Genomic DNA, 17,487 nt, shown 5'->3' with positions numbered 1-17,487 from the left:
AGGCTGAATAGCAGACTGAGTTAATGGCTGGAGTGATAGCTGAGGTGAAAATGGAGCTAGTGGCGGAGTAAATGACTGTGCTAGCGGGGACATGGGAGACGCAGCTAGCGGGGACACGGGAGCTTCTGGAGGCTGGGCAGCTAAGAGAGCTTCTGGAGGCTGGGCAGCTAAGAGAGCTTCTGGAGGCTGGGCAGCTAATACTAATACCACAGACGAAGGTGGAGGTGTGATGGATTGAGGATGGCGAGGGTGCAGTTTCGTCTTTAAAGGTGGATCGAGTGATTTGGCAACAAATAACGATGGAAAAGGTCGCTGGTGCCGCGAATACCAAGAGGCGAGGGCCTCCAGGAGGGCGGCTGAGTCTTCCTTCCCTGGACTGCCCATATCAAACAGTTCGAAGCAGGGTCTCGCTCTCAGACCCATGATTATTAGCTTTAACCTTTTTAGGTCCATAAAACTGACGGTCCATGTTGTAGATGACAATAAGTGATCAAAAAACACTACCTTAATAAGTCTCTTGGGATTGTCTGCAGCGTGGATTACGCTTCGGCAGAAATCATTCAACTGCTTTAGCATTTCCTCCTTCGTGGCAACACCTGAGTCCGCTGGGTCCATTTTGTGGTCGCGTCGTTCTGTCATGTTTCGCTGTGTGGCAGGCAGGGATTGGACCCAAACACAAACTCACGGGGACAGAACTTGAACTCAAAAGCACAGCTTTATTGCTGGAGAACAGAACACAAGCAATGCAAAACTAAACTGGGAAAAACTAATCATAATGCATACCAGGAGACACGGGAAGAATCACACACAGCATGAGGGACGATACGACACTGACTCAGAGAAACACAGGGTTTAAATACACTGGGAAGTAACGAGTAGAATGAGACACAGAAGGAGAGCACAGCTGGGAGAAATCAGGACTGACGAGACAAGGAAGCAAAGCAGGACACATTCACATAAGACACGGACCTTCAAAGTAAAACAGGAAGTATGACACAGAGACACGAACTTGGCACAGTGGAGACAGCAACTAAGAAACACAGAGACATAAACCATAAGACAGAGGACTTTAAGAACCGAAAGACACAGAGGGAAACTCAACATGCAGACAGACTACACAGAACAGAGGGGACACAGAGAAACACGAAGGGCAAGGGATCGAAACTAGAAACGATACAACTCACAAGAACAATACTACAAAAATCATAAAGAATTAAACATGCTGGGTCAGGGGACCCAGGACCCTGACAGTTAGAGGAGGAAAATACCTAAAATTGTAATATAAAGATAAGAGCTCAGGTCAGAGCATTTGTTGTCTTGTTGTGCAGTAATGACAGTTAAAGGTGGGACATTGCCAGTATTTTACAATGTGAAGCAAAAACCAGTGTTTCATATTGTTTTAAGATACTTGTGAGTGGAACTTAAGGAATGTGTCTGGTACATGTTTTCTTAATTGAAAGCTGACAACAAGACACGAACATTTTTTTCCTTGCCATTTTCCTTGCCTCGAGCAGAGGTGGAGTTCAGCCACACGCGGGCAGATGTTCCTTATCTGAAACAGGAGAGGAATTTCTCTTCCGGAATGGAAACCACGCCGGCCAGAAGAACAAGGAGGGGGCTCCTGTCGCAGACCTGTCTCCTCCTGACAGCGCGTCACCGCACAGTCCCGCCCACTCCACACCTGAACACGGCCTTCCTCGTAGCACCGCCAGATGCAGGCAGAGGGGCACCCCTGCCCTGCTGTGAATTGCGGCCATCGCCATCCACTGTTGCTGTTACTGCCGTTGGGACTGGATCGTCGAACGACTAGTGGCACCCCACAGTCAGGCAGCAGGTCCTCCAACACATGTGCAGGCTTACACGCATTTCTTTTTCTCCAGCTCACCCTTCGTGCGTCTCTCCTCTTGTCTCTGCGCTCACTATCCCCTTTAACAGGTCAGTCTGGGGAACGCCTCCACCTCACAGGTGCCTACAATTGTCTGCTTAGTCCACAGTGGATTAGAAGAATATTGTGCAACAATACTAAAATACACAATATAAATATGAGGATAAAACCATGCAATATAAATATCAATAAACAAACATGCAATATAAATATCACAATAAAATCATGCAAATATAATCAACACTATGTACCAATACACAGATTGATAAAACATAAAAACACAAATTTCCACTGCGTGATATCAACAATATATATTTTTGAATTGTATAGCTCTTGGGACTTATAAGAAGTATCCACTGTACTTGTAAATCAAATGTGTAGTTGTGAACTGAGTTTTGTAACCTTGTAAATCAAAATATCAGAAAATTTTATGTTTGTGCATCTATAGATGAGACTTGGTGTGTGTGTGTGTGTGTGTGTGTGTGTGTGTGTGTGTGTGTGTGTAAAAAAAGATGTGTTTGTAAAAAATATTTAAAGTTACAAATTTTATTTGTTAAGATCTGGTTACAGATAAAACGCAAAAAACTATTTGTAAAACTCTGTGCTTAATTTCCCTAGCTGTGTGTGAGTTTCAACTTGCAAGTACGAATTTTGACCCAATTTTTCTTCCTTTCAGCTGATTGGTCAATGTCATGTCAATCATAAATTTATAATTCCAATCAGAGAACAGATGGGTTTAGCTGTCAGAGGGGTGCTTTACTTGACTCTTCAAGTGGGGTGATCGAGCAGAGGTGGAGGTTGTTACGACCCTAGCTCCTCCCCTGAAGTTACCCTTGAGGACGAGAGTAAAACAATGATAGTCCAGAAAAGGCCGTTCAAACAATTGATTTTAATGAATACACGCAGCGTGGGGAGATGTAAACTGGAAACCATCAGTTGTAAATCCCCCACCAAAAATACACTTCAGATTGCTTTTATAACATCAGGGTATTATGACGCCCCCTCATGCGTCTACAAGCACATAATTTGCATGTACAGAACATTATTTGGCTCTTCTACAGACACTGATCAATCTTAAGAGATAACTGCAGAGACAGGAGTTCCCCTTTCTGGCATCCATCCAAATATGGTGGTGAGGTCCCCATGGACTTGTCCTCCTCTTTGCGTCACCTGTTGCTAGGCAAACTCAAATGCAACAAGAAGCTGACTACATTCAGGCCTTTGCTCAGCCACTATTTTACTGTAACAAAATACTCAGCATATAAGCTTTTAAGATTATAGATTTAACTCAACGATTTAAAGTGGTTATAACTGCACCTGTAATAAATATGTTAATATTTGATTATGATAACCCCTGTAATACAAATTATAACATAATGCCAGCAACTTCAATAAACACTTGAATAAAATGATAATTAATGCAATGATAAAGATGATGGTTATGTAAAATAATCCCTGTAATTCCACAATTCCCTCTCTTGACGTCTTCCAAAGACGTCACATTCCCAGGTCCACTACCTTCGCTCTGACCCTCTCTAGTCGTCCCCTGACTCAGCAAACCAGACAATAACCTCACGACATCTAGGTGGTCCAGTAATAAAACGCCAGCTCCCACTTGAAAACACTTCATGCTTAAGTGGTCTCTGCTCCTTTCCTGGGTCCCTCTCTAGTGGAAATCTAGTGGAATGGACCCTCGTCATCAATCACTAAGTAAACTAAATTGGCGCAGGTCTCAAATAAGAAGCAGAAGACACTTGGGCCCTCGCTCAGGCCTGCTACTAGATTTATGTGTATTGTAAGCATGCATGCAATTAACCTGCTATGTTCCCATCTTCCCTCAACATGTATCACCTGGACACTCTCACCAGTGAAGCTTAAAACCCTCTTGGATAGAACATCAACTCTAAACAAGCACAGATATGCAATGTGTATAAAATGAACTAAACCTGTGAATAGAATGAATGTGATGACAAACATATTCAATGCAATATGAACCCTGTAAACAATATTACTGATAAACAATGTTTCCTTATTATTTTGTCATAAAATAAATCAAACAAATAACTTAAGCTGTGTGACGGCACCTTGCGTTTACGCCAGGCTGTGAGCTGCCCTAAATCTACTTGCTACACCCCCTTTTTCACCTAGTTTAATTTTTTCAATCCTAGTTTAAACTATTCCTAACTTCCCTCAGTGCACACTGTAAAGTGTAAAAGATACAATTAGCTTTCTCCTGGTAAAAGGTCCTACATTATTTTCTCAACCTTTGGAAACCTCCTCTATCGAGTTAACCCATTTCATTTTTCAGACTTAGGCCTGATTTCTTCGCCCCCTTTAACGGGTAGCGCATATCCGGTCTGAACACTGTGTTTGGGCAATTTACGAATTGTTGCAGGATTTCTATGTTATGTAAATTTCCTCTCATCCCTTTTATGCTTCCATTATAACCTACGTCTAACAAGCTTTTGACCTTCTTTGTAACATAAACAACTAGGTGTATTTGTGCTCTGTTTTTCTCCTTTCTCTGGTTGGTTCCGTTCGATCTGGGGCTTCCAGGATTCTCGCCCCCCTAAGTCGCTGTGGTCCTGAAATCTTCTCCTGTAAAAGATAGAAAACAAAAACCTCTCTCTGCTCCACCTCACTAATCTATTGTGTTCATCCAATGTTCCTTTAATTATTCAAACTTGGTTCACAATATCATGTTCTGGGCTTTATCCTTTTTATTAACTTTACTTAATCTCAATACTCTTTATGTGTGTGAGCAATACTTTTAGTTTTATTAAACACACCCCGGGTAAAATATACACCATCCCCATGTCAGCCTAACTCTCCGCTAGAAAGCACGCTTCAGAATTTCTATCAGGATTTACACCTCTTTTTGCTTCAAGCATATACCTAACATGCAAAAATTACTGTTAATGCCAGTTACACAAGTTTCCATTATTTACAACATTTTGTTTCACCCGTCTCACCCTCACATGTTTCCTGTTCACTTATTACATACTTATCTTTAACACCGTCTGCCTCACTAGTTGCTAAGCAGAAACAAAGCACCATGTGTTCCACCTTTGCCCTATAAACTAAATCTATGTCATGTTTGTGTCTGTAAGCATGTTTTGCATTCATTCATTACACTCCACGCCATCCCTGCAAGTTAAGAGCTATACAGTTAAAAGCTACAGGCCTTTGGCCTCGCCTATTTTAAATCAAGCAGGGGAGTTTCATTTTACTTTAAAAATAACTCTATTTAAAAATAACAATTTCTGCCTCAGTTTTACCATATCTAAATTATCAAAAACCCCAAAAGTCATATAATGATCCTAGAACCCATTTCAAATTACCTCTTAAATTCCCCCTTTATATTTGGACACACCAGATGTGTCCAAATAAATAAAAACTCAAAAACTCAAAATGCATCACCCGGGCTTAAGAAATTAAAGGAAAAAGGTTAGTCATATCATCTCTCAGAACAGCTCAACAATCCTCCTCTCCGGTGGATCTGCTCCGGCCCTGAAAACCTGTGCTTAAGGAATAAAATCAATTTAATCATCATGTCAAATCTTCTCAAAGTCCTTGCTCCATGCAAAAGTCTGGATCCTTGGAATTTCCTGGAAACAAAACCTATACTTTATATTTCATACTCAACTCTCCCCCTTTATGATCCAATCTGTGTTACAACAAAGAAAACTTAAAACAGAACAGTTATCAATCATGTGTTTCTTCAGTTAATGGTAGCATGAGTTATATCAAACAATGTTTCCCTTTTAGCATTTAGCATTTTATAATGTAATAACATAATCCAACCCCAGTAAATAAAACAAAAATTCCCTCCAAGCAAACATCAGCATCCCCAGAATTAAGTCTTCCACTTGTCCTGCTCATGGCAAAAGCAAAACAAAGCATCCCCTTTCTTTTCCTCACATGGTAAATTGTCTGTCCACATTTACTCGTTCCCACCTTAGTCCAGTCATTCACATTCACTCACATGCATTCACACATGATATTTTTTGCTGATCTGCAGCCTTCCGCGCACGTCATCAGATGCTCCACATCAGCAAAATGAGCTCAATCATTTGTTTTATTTCGTTTTTCCTTTTTAGGAAAATAGTTCTCTATACTTTTGACTGGATTGACTCGCTGCAATCCTTACTTGGTAATTTGTCCGCGCCGTCAGTTCACTCTCTTCCAGGCCTGCTTAGAGCAAAATGAAAAAAGAGAGCTGATTGTTAGCTCATCAAAGTACAAAACAAAATCACCTGACAGGTTTTTTCTAAGTGCACTGTTATAAAAACTATGGGCCCTTTTAGACATGTCCATGTTTATCAAAACTCCCTCTATTAAAATGAAAACAACAGCCCCACAAAATTTCAAACAATCTTAAATTTCACCCATTCAACCCACTGAAAACCTTGTCCAAACTGCACCGTTTTACACAACAATAACCCCGGTTAAGCACTTTACCATACTCAGATTCAGCCTAACACCTTACAACAATGTGTCAACCCTAATTTATAAACCTCCTAATCAAATTTGCACCTCTGAACAATCTACCCCTCCTTTAAGGCCTCAATCACACACACACAGCAAGCTCCTCTGTCCACATTCACACAAGCTCTCAAACTTTTTCCATACTCAGCCATATCTCAACAATTTAACTTGGCAAAAGAAATACATGTTTAAACTTTATCACATTATTGAATTATTTTCATTTTCTTTCTATACTAATCACTTGTTTTGATCACTCAGTGCAAAAGCACTGCTAAGTCACCCCTTTAAACTAGTTTAATCAGTTTATTCAACATTCACACCATTCTATCACTCATACAAGTAGCAAGCCGATCTTCATTGCATATGCTTATGTTCTTAACCAGGTTTTAATCAATGTCTCTATGCATTAAGCTTCAGGAGCTTGTCTTTATAAGGTTAATGCATTTTCTGTTTGTGTGTGTATGGGTATGTGTTATTTTGCATCTATGGCTTCACAGTCTCCCAGACACCTTTCCAATTCTCCAGTTAAGCAGTCAGTTTTCTTTTTCCCCAAATTACTAACCCTCTGTTTTGATTTCCCACCTTAAATAAAGCACTCCTAGTCTTCAGCCAGGAGCTAGGGCCTGTTTTCCAGGTTCATGGACACATGATTCTGTGAACAATTCAACCAGAAACTTGCCTTAACTTATCCAGTGATGTTAACTTCTAACTTTCTTCCGACTGCTGCTGTGGAGAGTTGGTACAGTTCTGCTTTACCCCTGAAAATAACAAAACTAAGACATTTTCATTATTACCACAAGTGCTTAAATGACCCATTTCTCTGTCTCTAGTCAGAAATACCAATTATGCCATGCATGTAAGCGTGTTCTTCCTTGCATTTTATGTTAATTGAGTGTAAACTGCTTCTTCATTGAATTAATTCATTGAGTTTCTCATTGCATTTCTATGTATTCATGTTAATGTACTCTACGTGTAAGCTGTTTCTTCATTGCATCCTATATATTCATATTTAATTTATCCATTTCACCACTGAGCCTTAGATTCAAACTATCTCACTTCTGATTCATTTCAAAAATAATCTCACATGTAACAATTTGTATGTGTGTTTTCTATTCATTAAGGTAATGACAATTATTTTCGTTCATTATTCTTACCTTTTCTAATGTTTACCTCTTTGTTATGCTGTAGTGGACATCCCTAAACAATTCATGAGTTCAGGCTTCAATTTTCAATCCAATTATATCCTATATTCTCGCAGTCAAACTCGTCCAGCTTCACCTCTCACTGGTCCTTTTTCATTCACAGTGTCCTGTTCGTGCTTCAAAGCTCCAGCAAACACAGTCTCAACTCAGCTGTTGTCTTCTTCTCTGTTTCTTTACAGTCTTTCTTTTAAGTTAAGTCCCAGCATGGCAAAATATCACTCAATGTCCAGTGCTCTTCCACAATTCTTTATCCCACTGTTCAACTGCCCAGCCTGTATTTTCACAGTACATCTTGCATTACTCTTACATGCTGCTGCTGGTCGTCAGTCGTCATCAGTGTTAATGGATCGGTGGCACTGTCGTTTGCCTGCTGTATTCAAGTCCACGATGTTCTATCGGTCTTCATCAGGCGATTAACTGTCCTTTGAACTTCTTCTCCGCTTCAGGGACAAAGTGAGAGATCCAGCCGCACAATTTCGAGCCAAAAACTGGCTTATTCTCCCAATTCTTTTAATCTACTTTTCTGCTGCTGAACTCAAGGTTCCAACGTTGAGAGACGCCCACCTGTATTGACACACTAGAGCATACAATTAGTATTATATTCATTTTTTTATCTTAAAACCTCGATTTGCTTCATCTTCTTAGAATTTAACTCTGTCTATTTCTCTGGGTGCTCCCCTGACATCATCAGTCACACACACACCTTCCTCTTACACACACAGGAGCACAGTATTTCCTGTTTCTCTTTCCTGTTTCTACAAATTAATCAAAGACTTGTTTTTTCCTATTTACAGTCTACAAACCCTCTTTTAGTTTTACTAGGTCTTGGTCTAAAAACAATACACCCTCTTCTCACACACACACTTTTAAATATACTAAGTTTTTGCATTTTTGTCAGTTTTTGTCACATCATTCGCACAATACTTTCATAATCATCTCACACCCACTGCCTTTTCTCTCAAACTTCTCCCTTTTTCACTCACTCAGACAAATCATTCAGAGACATTCAAATCAAATACTGACAGCATTCACACAGTTAAAATCACTCAAAATACGCTTTCATACGAGTATCTTGGACATGCCTTCCATGATCAGAAAGAGCAAGTCAAAAAAAAGAAAAAACAAGACTGAAACCTCTCATCGTCTCACACACAACTTCTCACCACACACACATAACTGAAAAATAAAACACACCACCATTCATGGCTCAGAATATATACATCTATCAGAATTCAGTCACTTACTATACATCCACTACAGCAACTCAAAACTTTATTTATAACCCTCTAATAAACATAAATGGCGTCTTAAACACACGCATTCAACACTGTTTGCAGCAGTACTTGTGAAACCAACTGTGGTTTAAGCAGTTCACAGCTTCTTAATTTGCATTTTATTGCCTTCTAGGACATTCTAGTCTCTAATTCCTCTGTTTACATGTTATCTCCCGTTTGACACACACAAACACCACCAACACACACTCCCCCTAAAAACCCACAAAAAACTATCCCTAAAAACACACACAAGAGCCCTTAAGAAACTTCATTCATTTATTTATTATTATTTTAAACCCTTAAGATGTTGTACTGTGTTTCCTCTGTGCCCGTTGCAACCTATATTAACATAAACCCAAAGTGTAAACAAGTCTGTCAAATCTAACTACTTATATGTCATCGGATTAAAGGAAAAACCACTTACAGTCTTCTAAAGTCCTCCTTTGCCCAACAAACATCAAACGACTTACACCTATATGTATCACTCAAAGTCAACAATACATTAGGAACCCCAAATGTAACTGTGTATATTATCTCAAACTGAAACGAAACCCATCTAAAAATCCTAAAACATCTTACTTGAACACCAAAAGGGACATCACTTACAGACATATTTATTAATGAAATTATTTCAAAGTCAATTTCAGTTTTCAGACCCCAAATAACGGTCATAAGTATCAACATTTTATGTATCCTATCTCAAAACCCAGCAAACAGTCATACAGTCATGGCAAGAAATAAAACTTTACTTACAATATTGTAATAAACAAAACAGGCGTTCAGCAATGTGTAACAGTCTCTATCTAAACTTCCTAAAAGTCTAGAGACCTTGCAGCTGCCTTATTTGCATTTTCACACACACACACACACAGTCTAAAAATAATACCAGCCTGACTCACAGACTCAGACAAGTCTCTTAATATATTTACACAGACGTCTTTATAATTACAACTGCAGTATTATCAGGCCTATTAAAACCTAGACAATTTAGACAATTTTAAGTTAACCCTCCAAGGGACAAACTCCAAGTTTTTTATTGTCAATTACCCAGTATCAGGTCCAACCTGTCTCTGGTCTAATCTCTAAAATCCCTAACTCAATTTAAAAGCGTCCAACGCCCAAGCTCCAAGCTTTGCTACCCAAAAAAGTGCAAATACCGTTCCAAACGGTCAAGTGGTCCAACCACTAGTTATTTTGGAGTGCCCCAAGCTCCACAGTGACCAACTGACTATCCCTCAACTGAGGACAAGGTCTAAGCGTCCTTGACCTTGGCAACCGTTACGTCTGAGCAATGCACTTCTTAGCAGTCCAACTGCCGTTCTAGAATAATTTATAATACTTTGAAAACACCCCATAAAACTACACAAGCAATCTTATTGATGTCCAAGCCCGGCTTTATATTCAATTAAGACTTAACTGTCACAAACTCTTCGCCAATAACCTATAACTCTAAATTCAATCTGCAGTTCAACTGCTTTAAATACACTTATTCTCTTTACTCTTTACTTATTTTCTCTTATTCTCTTTACCTTTTTCAACGTTTCATTATCATTACTTTAACTTCAATTCTCATGAGATTTTCACCAAAATCAAAAGAGACATTTACCAGTAATTTCAGTGAGTAGACTTTAATTTCTCATGTCCAATCTGGCACATTTTGGAAATAATTCAACAGGTAGTGCCTTACCTTTGAATAAGCCGGCTTATGTCCACTCACTTCGACCACTGACTCGTGTCTGCTCGTTCGAGCGCCTCGGACCCTCTCGGTCTCAATCTCCAAGTGTCTCTCCCCTCAACCCAGGCCAATGCACCAAATGTTAAGGGTCCGAAATTGAGGACGAGAGTAAAACAATGATAGTCCAGAAAAGGCCGTTCAAACAATTGATTTTAATGAATACACGCAGCGTGGGGAGATGTAAACTGGAAACCATCAGTTGTAAATCCCCCACCAAAAATACACTTCAGATTGCTTTTATAACATCAGGGTATTATGACGCCCCCTCATGCGTCTACAAGCACATAATTTGCATGTACAGAACATTATTTGGCTCTTCTACAGACACTGATCAATCTTAAGAGATAACTGCAGAGACAGGAGTTCCCCTTTCTGGCATCCATCCAAATATGGTGGTGAGGTCCCCATGGACTTGTCCTCCTCTTTGCGTCACCTGTTGCTAGGCAAACTCAAATGCAACAAGAAGCTGACTACATTCAGGCCTTTGCTCAGCCACTATTTTACTGTAACAAAATACTCAGCATATAAGCTTTTAAGATTATAGATTTAACTCAACGATTTAAAGTGGTTATAACTGCACCTGTAATAAATATGTTAATATTTGATTATGATAACCCCTGTAATACAAATTATAACATAATGCCAGCAACTTCAATAAACACTTGAATAAAATGATAATTAATGCAATGATAAAGATGATGGTTATGTAAAATAATCCCTGTAATTCCACAGCATCTATAGATGAGACTTGGTGTGTGTGTGTGTGTGTGTGTGTGTGTGTGTGTGTGTGTGTGTGTAAAAAAAGATGTGTTTGTAAAAAATATTTAAAGTTACAAATTTTATTTGTTAAGATCTGGTTACAGATAAAACGCAAAAAACTATTTGTAAAACTCTGTGCTTAATTTCCCTAGCTGTGTGTGAGTTTCAACTTGCAAGTACGAATTTTGACCCAATTTTTCTTCCTTTCAGCTGATTGGTCAATGTCATGTCAATCATAAATTTATAATTCCAATCAGAGAACAGATGGGTTTAGCTGTCAGAGGGGTGCTTTACTTGACTCTTCAAGTGGGGTGATCGAGCAGAGGTGGAGGTTGTTACGACCCTAGCTCCTCCCCTGAAGTTACCCTTGTGTGTGTGTGTGTGTCCTGCCATATCCTGCCTTAGGTGTCACATTTTTGTATAGCTGACTCCAATCACCAATTAGAACTACTTAAGGCCAGAGAAAGGTGCGTTCTAGTTCCAGAGATCCTTATTGGTTTGCAGCTCGTGAGCTGTGTGTGTGTGTTTGGTGATTGATTGCTCCTCCTCAGTGGAGAGGAGTGTGCTTGGTGACTAATCCTTTTTCACTTACTTTTCTGACTGACTGACGCCTGACTTTTGGTTTATTTCTTTAAATGGTGATAGTGGCTTGACCGTCTATTTTAGTTCAGTTATTAATAGAAATGTTAATAAATCTCTTTCATTTAACAATTTTGCCTTCCTGTCTCCTTTTTTCGACTTGGACTCCTTTGTTACTTTCCCTCATCACCTGGATCTTTTTAGGGGACCATAACAGAGGATCAACTCAACCCACGTGTCTGTTGTCTTATGTAGCCTGAGAGTTAACTGAATGTTGGGGTGGGTGTAGTGTTCCTCTGTGGTGAGGTTGAGTGGGCCACACTGTGCTCTGTGGCCTGGGGGTGGTCGTTCACAGTGGATAGACACAGACACATTAACACCCACTCACTTTGGCTCGTGTGATTAGGTAGAGGATCAATAGGGGGTACATGACCCTCTTGACACTCCCATAGGGCTTAAATCTGTGAATCTCCACCAATTGCTCTTAGAACTGAAGAAGCTTCTCGGATGAGAGGTGAAATGTCTTCAAAAAACCTAAAGAAGTCCAGACACTTTTCTTTCCAAGCTCCTTAGCTGGATACATTAATTCCTGGATGTCTAAAGCTTGGTAAAAAGCTTTAAAGTTTTAAAAAGTTCAAAACTTTTATAATGTTTCAAGCAAATATCCCACTGCGGGGCGATCGTGGCTCAAAAGTTGGGAGTTTGCCTTGTAATCGGAAGGTTGCCGGTTCGAGCCCCAGCTTGGACAGTCTCGGTCGTTGTGTCCTTGGGCAAGACACTTCACCCGTTGCCTACTGGTGGTGGCCAGAGGGCCCGGTGGCGCCACTGTTCGGCAGCCTCGCCTCTGTCAGTGCGCCCCAGGGTGGCTGTGGCTACATGTAGCTTGCCATCACCAGTGTGTGAATGTGTGCGTGAATGGGTGGATGACTGGATGTGTAAAGCTCTCTTCACTCTTTTTCTCCAATTGATCTTTCTGAGTTAACTTCAATAATTAATTCCTCCAAACCATCAACGTGTCTTTTAGACCCCATTCCTACAAAACTGCTCAAAGAAGTCCTGCCATTAATTAATGCTTCAATCTTAAATATGATCAACCTATCTCTAATAATCGGCTATGTACCACAGGCCTTCAAGGTGGCTGTAGTTAAACCTTTACTTAAAAAGCCATCTCTAGACCCAGCTGTCTTAGCTAATTATAGGCCAATCTCCAACCTTCCTTTCATATCAAAAATCCTTGAAAGAGTAGTTGTCAAACAGCTAACTGATCATCTGCAGAGGAATGGCTTATTTGAAGCGTTTCAGTCAGGTTTCAGAGCTCAGCACAGCACAGAAACAGCTTTAGTGAAGGTTACAAATGATCTTCTTATGGCCTCTGACAGTGGACTCATCTCTGTGCTTGTCCTGCTAGACCTCAGTGCTGCATTCGATACTGTTGACCATAATATCCTATTAGAGCGATTAGAACATGCTGTAGGTATTACAGGTACTGCACTGCAGTGGTTTGTATCATATCTATCTAATAGACTCCAATTTGTACATGTAAATGGAGAGTCCTCTTCAGACACTAAGGTCAATTACGGTGTTCCACAGGGTTCAGTGCTAGGACCAATTCTGTTTACATTATACATGCTTCCCCTAGGCAGCATCATTAGAAGACATAGCATAAATTTTCACTGCTATGCAGATGACACGCAGCTCTATCTATCCATGAAGCCAGGTAACACACACCAATTAGTTAAACTGCAGGAATGTCTAAAAGACATAAAGACCTGGATGGCCGCTAACTTTCTGCTTCTTAATTCAGATAAAACTGAGGTTATTGTACTCGGCCCTGAAAATCTTAGAAATATGGTATCTAAGCAGATTCTTACTCTGGATGGCATTACCTTGGCCTCCAGTAACACTGTGAGAAACCTTGGAGTCATTTTTGACCAGGACATGTCCTTCAACGCACATATTAAACAAATATGTAAGACTGCTTTCTTCCATTTGCGCAACATCTCTAAAATTAGAAATATCCTGTCTCAGAGTGATGCTGAAAAACTAGTTCATGCATTTATTACTTCCAGGCTGGACTACTGTAATTCACTATTATCAGGATGTCCTAAAAACTCGCTGAAAAGCCTTCAGCTAATCCAAAATGCTGCAGCAAGAGTACTGACAGGGACTAGAAAGAGAGAGCATATTTCTCCTGTTTTGGCTTCCCTTCATTGGCTTCCTGTTAAATCCAGAATTGAATTCAAAATCCTGCACCTCACATACAAGGTCTTAAATAATCAGGCCCCATCTTATCTTAATGACCTTGTAGTACCATATCACCCTATTAGAGCACTTCGGTCTTGCACTGCAGGCCTACTTGTTGTTCCTAGAGTATTTAAAAGTAGAATGGGAGGGAGAGCCTTCAGTTTTCAGGCCCCTCTTCTGTGGAACCAGCTTCCAGTTTGGATTCGGGAGACAGACACTATCTCTACTTTCAAGATTAGGCTTAAAACTTTCCTTTTTGCTAAAGCATATAGTTAGGGCTGGACCAGGTGACCCTGAATCCTCCCTTAGTTATGCTGCAATAGACGTAGGCTGCCGGGGATTCCCATGATGCATTGAGTTTTTCCCTTCCAGTCACCTTTCTCACTATGTGTTAATAGACCTCTCTGCATCGAATCATATCTGTTATTAATCTCTGTCTCTCTTCCACAGCATGTCTTTCATCCTGTTTTCCTTCTTTCACCCCAACCGGTCGCAGCAGATGGCCGCCCCTCCCTGAGCCTGGTTCTGCCGGAGGTTTCTTCCTGTTAAAAGGGAGTTTTTCCTTCCCACTGTCGCCAAAGTGCTTGCTCATAGGGGGTCATATGATTGTTGGGTTTTTCTCTGTATTTATTATTGTGCTATCTACTGTACAATATAAAGCGCCTTGAGGCGACTTTTGTTGTGATTTGGCGCTATATAAATAAAATTGAATTGAATTGAATTAAAGCGCTTTGGGGTCCTTAGGGACTAGTAAAGCACTATACAAATACAGGCCATTTACCATTTCACTAGACTTGTTTCTGCTGTTAATCAGTTAAATTCTGTACTTCTCTGAGTATTTAGTCATTTATTGGCAATTCAAATTGTATTCCTTAGACACAGTCTTTTTTCCCACAAAGTAGGTGCACAGCCTTGCCTGTAACCCCAGTAAATGCTTAAAAATCTCACAAACCTTACATATTCTTTGCAAAAGTAGAGAATCACCTGTTTCTTTAATGATGAAGTCACTGCTGTCATTGTTGGTATTGCTGTTGTGGTGGTTGTTGGCACTGCAGTGGTGGTTGTTGGTTTGTGGTTGATGCTGCTCTCATGGTTTTTGGTAAAACTGTCGAGGCTGTTGGTGCTTCATTGGTGGTTATTGGTGGGGCTGTGGTGGCTAATGGTACTGCGGTGGATGTCACTGGAGATGCTGTGGTTGTTGTAGGTGCAGAGGTGGTGGTTGTTGGTGCGGTTGTGGTCGTTGCTGCTGCTGTTGTGGTTGTTGTTGGGGCCGTAGTTGTTAATGCTGCTGTTGTATTTGTTGGTCTGGCCTTAGTTGTTGTTGGCCCTGGAGGTCTGGTGGTTGATGCGACAGTAGTGGTATTTGGCACTGATGTCTTGGTCAGTGTGGTTGTGATGATTGTTAGTGGGACTGCGGTCGATGCTGGTGCTGCAGTGGTGGTTGATGTGGTTGTTGGTGCTGCTATCCTGGTTGTTGGTGCCACTGTAATGGCCAGTGTGGTTGTCGTGGTTGTTGCAGGAGCTGCAGTAGTAGTTGTTTTTTGTGACTGTTGTCGTTGTTTGTGATGCTGCTGTGGTTGCTGTAGCTGCTGTGATAGTTAAGAGAGCAGATGTTTTTGATTTAGAAACTGCTCTGGTAGTCATTATTTGTCTCAATGTTATTGCATTTTTGCTTTGGCATTTAAATAACATTAAAGGCATGTAGCGTGTACAGTATCTCAAAAAAGTGAGTACACCCCTCACATTTTTGTAAATATGTTATTCTATCTTTTCATGGGACAACATTGAAGATATGACACTTTGATACAATGTAAAGCAGTCAGTGTAGAGGTTGTATAACAGTGTAAATTTGCTGTCACCTCAAAATAATTCAACATACAGCCATTAGTGTCTAAACTGCTGGAAACAAAAGTGAGTACACCCCTAAGTGAAAATGTCCAAACTGTCCCCAAAATGTGTATATATTTTATGTGGCCACCATTATTTTCCAACACCCTCTTAACTCTGTTGGGCTTGGAGTTCACTAGAGCTTCAGATGGTGCCACTGGAATCCTCTTCCACTCCTCCATGATGACATCATGGAGCTGGTGGATGTTAGAGACCTTTTGCTCTTCCACCTTCCCTCTGAGGATACCCTACAGATGCTCAATAGGGTTTAAGTCTGGAGACATGCTTGGCCAGTCAAGTACCTTAATCCTCAGTTTATTTAGCAAGGCACTGGTTCCCGACACCATCTCATCAGATCACTCGGAATCCATGTCCTTAGTCTGCTTGTCTTCAGCAAACTGTTTGCAGGCTTTCTTGCGCATTGTCTTTCGAAGAGGCCTACTTCTGAGACAACAGCCATGTGATGCAGTGTGCGGCGTATAGTCTGAGCACTGACAGGCTGACCCTCTATGCCAGGGGTGGGCAATCTCAGTCCACGAGGGCCGGTGTCCCTGCAGGTTTTAGATCTCACCTTGGGTCAACACACCTGACTCACATGATTAGTTCATTACCAGGCCTCTGGAGAACTTCAGGACATGTTGAGGAGCTAATTTAGCCATTTAAATCAGCTGTGTTGGTTTGAGGACACATCTAAAACCTGCAGGGACACCGGCCCTCGTGGACTGAGATTGCCCACCCCTGCTCTATGCCTTCAACCTCTGCAGAAATGCTGACAGCATTCATACATCTATTTAGAAAAGACAGCCTCTGGATATGACACTGAGCACATGCACTAACCTTCTTTGGTCAGCCATAAGGTTTGTTCTGAGTGGAACCTGTCCTGTTAAAGTGCTGTATGGCCTTGGCCACCATGTTGTAGCTCACATCCAGGGTGTTGTCAATATTCTTCTTTATGTAGAGTTACAATTCTGTTTTTCAGATCCTCAGAGAATTCTTTGCTATGATGTGCCATGTTAAACTTCCAGTGACCAGTATGAGAGAGTGTGAGAGCAATAATACCAAATTCAACACATCTGTTCCCCATTTGCACCTAAGAGCTTGTAAAACTAACATGTCACATGACACCAGGGAGGGAAATGGCTAATTGGGCACAATTTGGACATTTTCACTTAGGGGTGTACTCACTTTTGTTGCCAGCGGTTTAGGCAATAATGGCTGTGTGTTGAGTTATTTAGAGGTGACAGCAAATTTACACAGTTATACAATCTCTACACTGACTACTTTATTTTATATCAAAGTGTCATATTTTCAATGTTGTCCTATGAAAAGATATAACAAAATATTTACAAAAAATTGACGGGTGTACTCACTTTTGTGAGATATTGTATGTATGATTTTTTCAATTTAACAAATATTTCAATATCAAGTCCACAT

At 40.6% G+C, this 17,487-nt stretch overlaps 1 long non-coding RNA gene across 1 annotated transcript; it reads right to left on the bottom strand.

Annotated features, from left to right (window-relative positions):
* Positions 1–1,694: 1,694 nt before the first annotated feature.
* LOC112846139 (uncharacterized) lies at positions 1,695–17,266 on the bottom strand. Its single transcript, XR_003218983.1, has 3 exons — positions 16,891–17,266; positions 15,151–15,755; positions 1,695–1,979 (listed from the first exon to the last, which is right to left on the bottom strand). It is a non-coding gene; the product is annotated as an uncharacterized LOC112846139 (long non-coding RNA).
* Positions 17,267–17,487: the final 221 nt, after the last annotated feature.

The sequence above is a fragment of the Oreochromis niloticus genome, linkage group LG3 (assembly GCF_001858045.2).
Source record: "Oreochromis niloticus isolate F11D_XX linkage group LG3, O_niloticus_UMD_NMBU, whole genome shotgun sequence".
In the NCBI taxonomy this organism is placed as follows: Eukaryota; Metazoa; Chordata; class Actinopteri; order Cichliformes; family Cichlidae; genus Oreochromis; species Oreochromis niloticus.
This window is presented reverse-complemented; position numbering and strand designations above follow the sequence as displayed.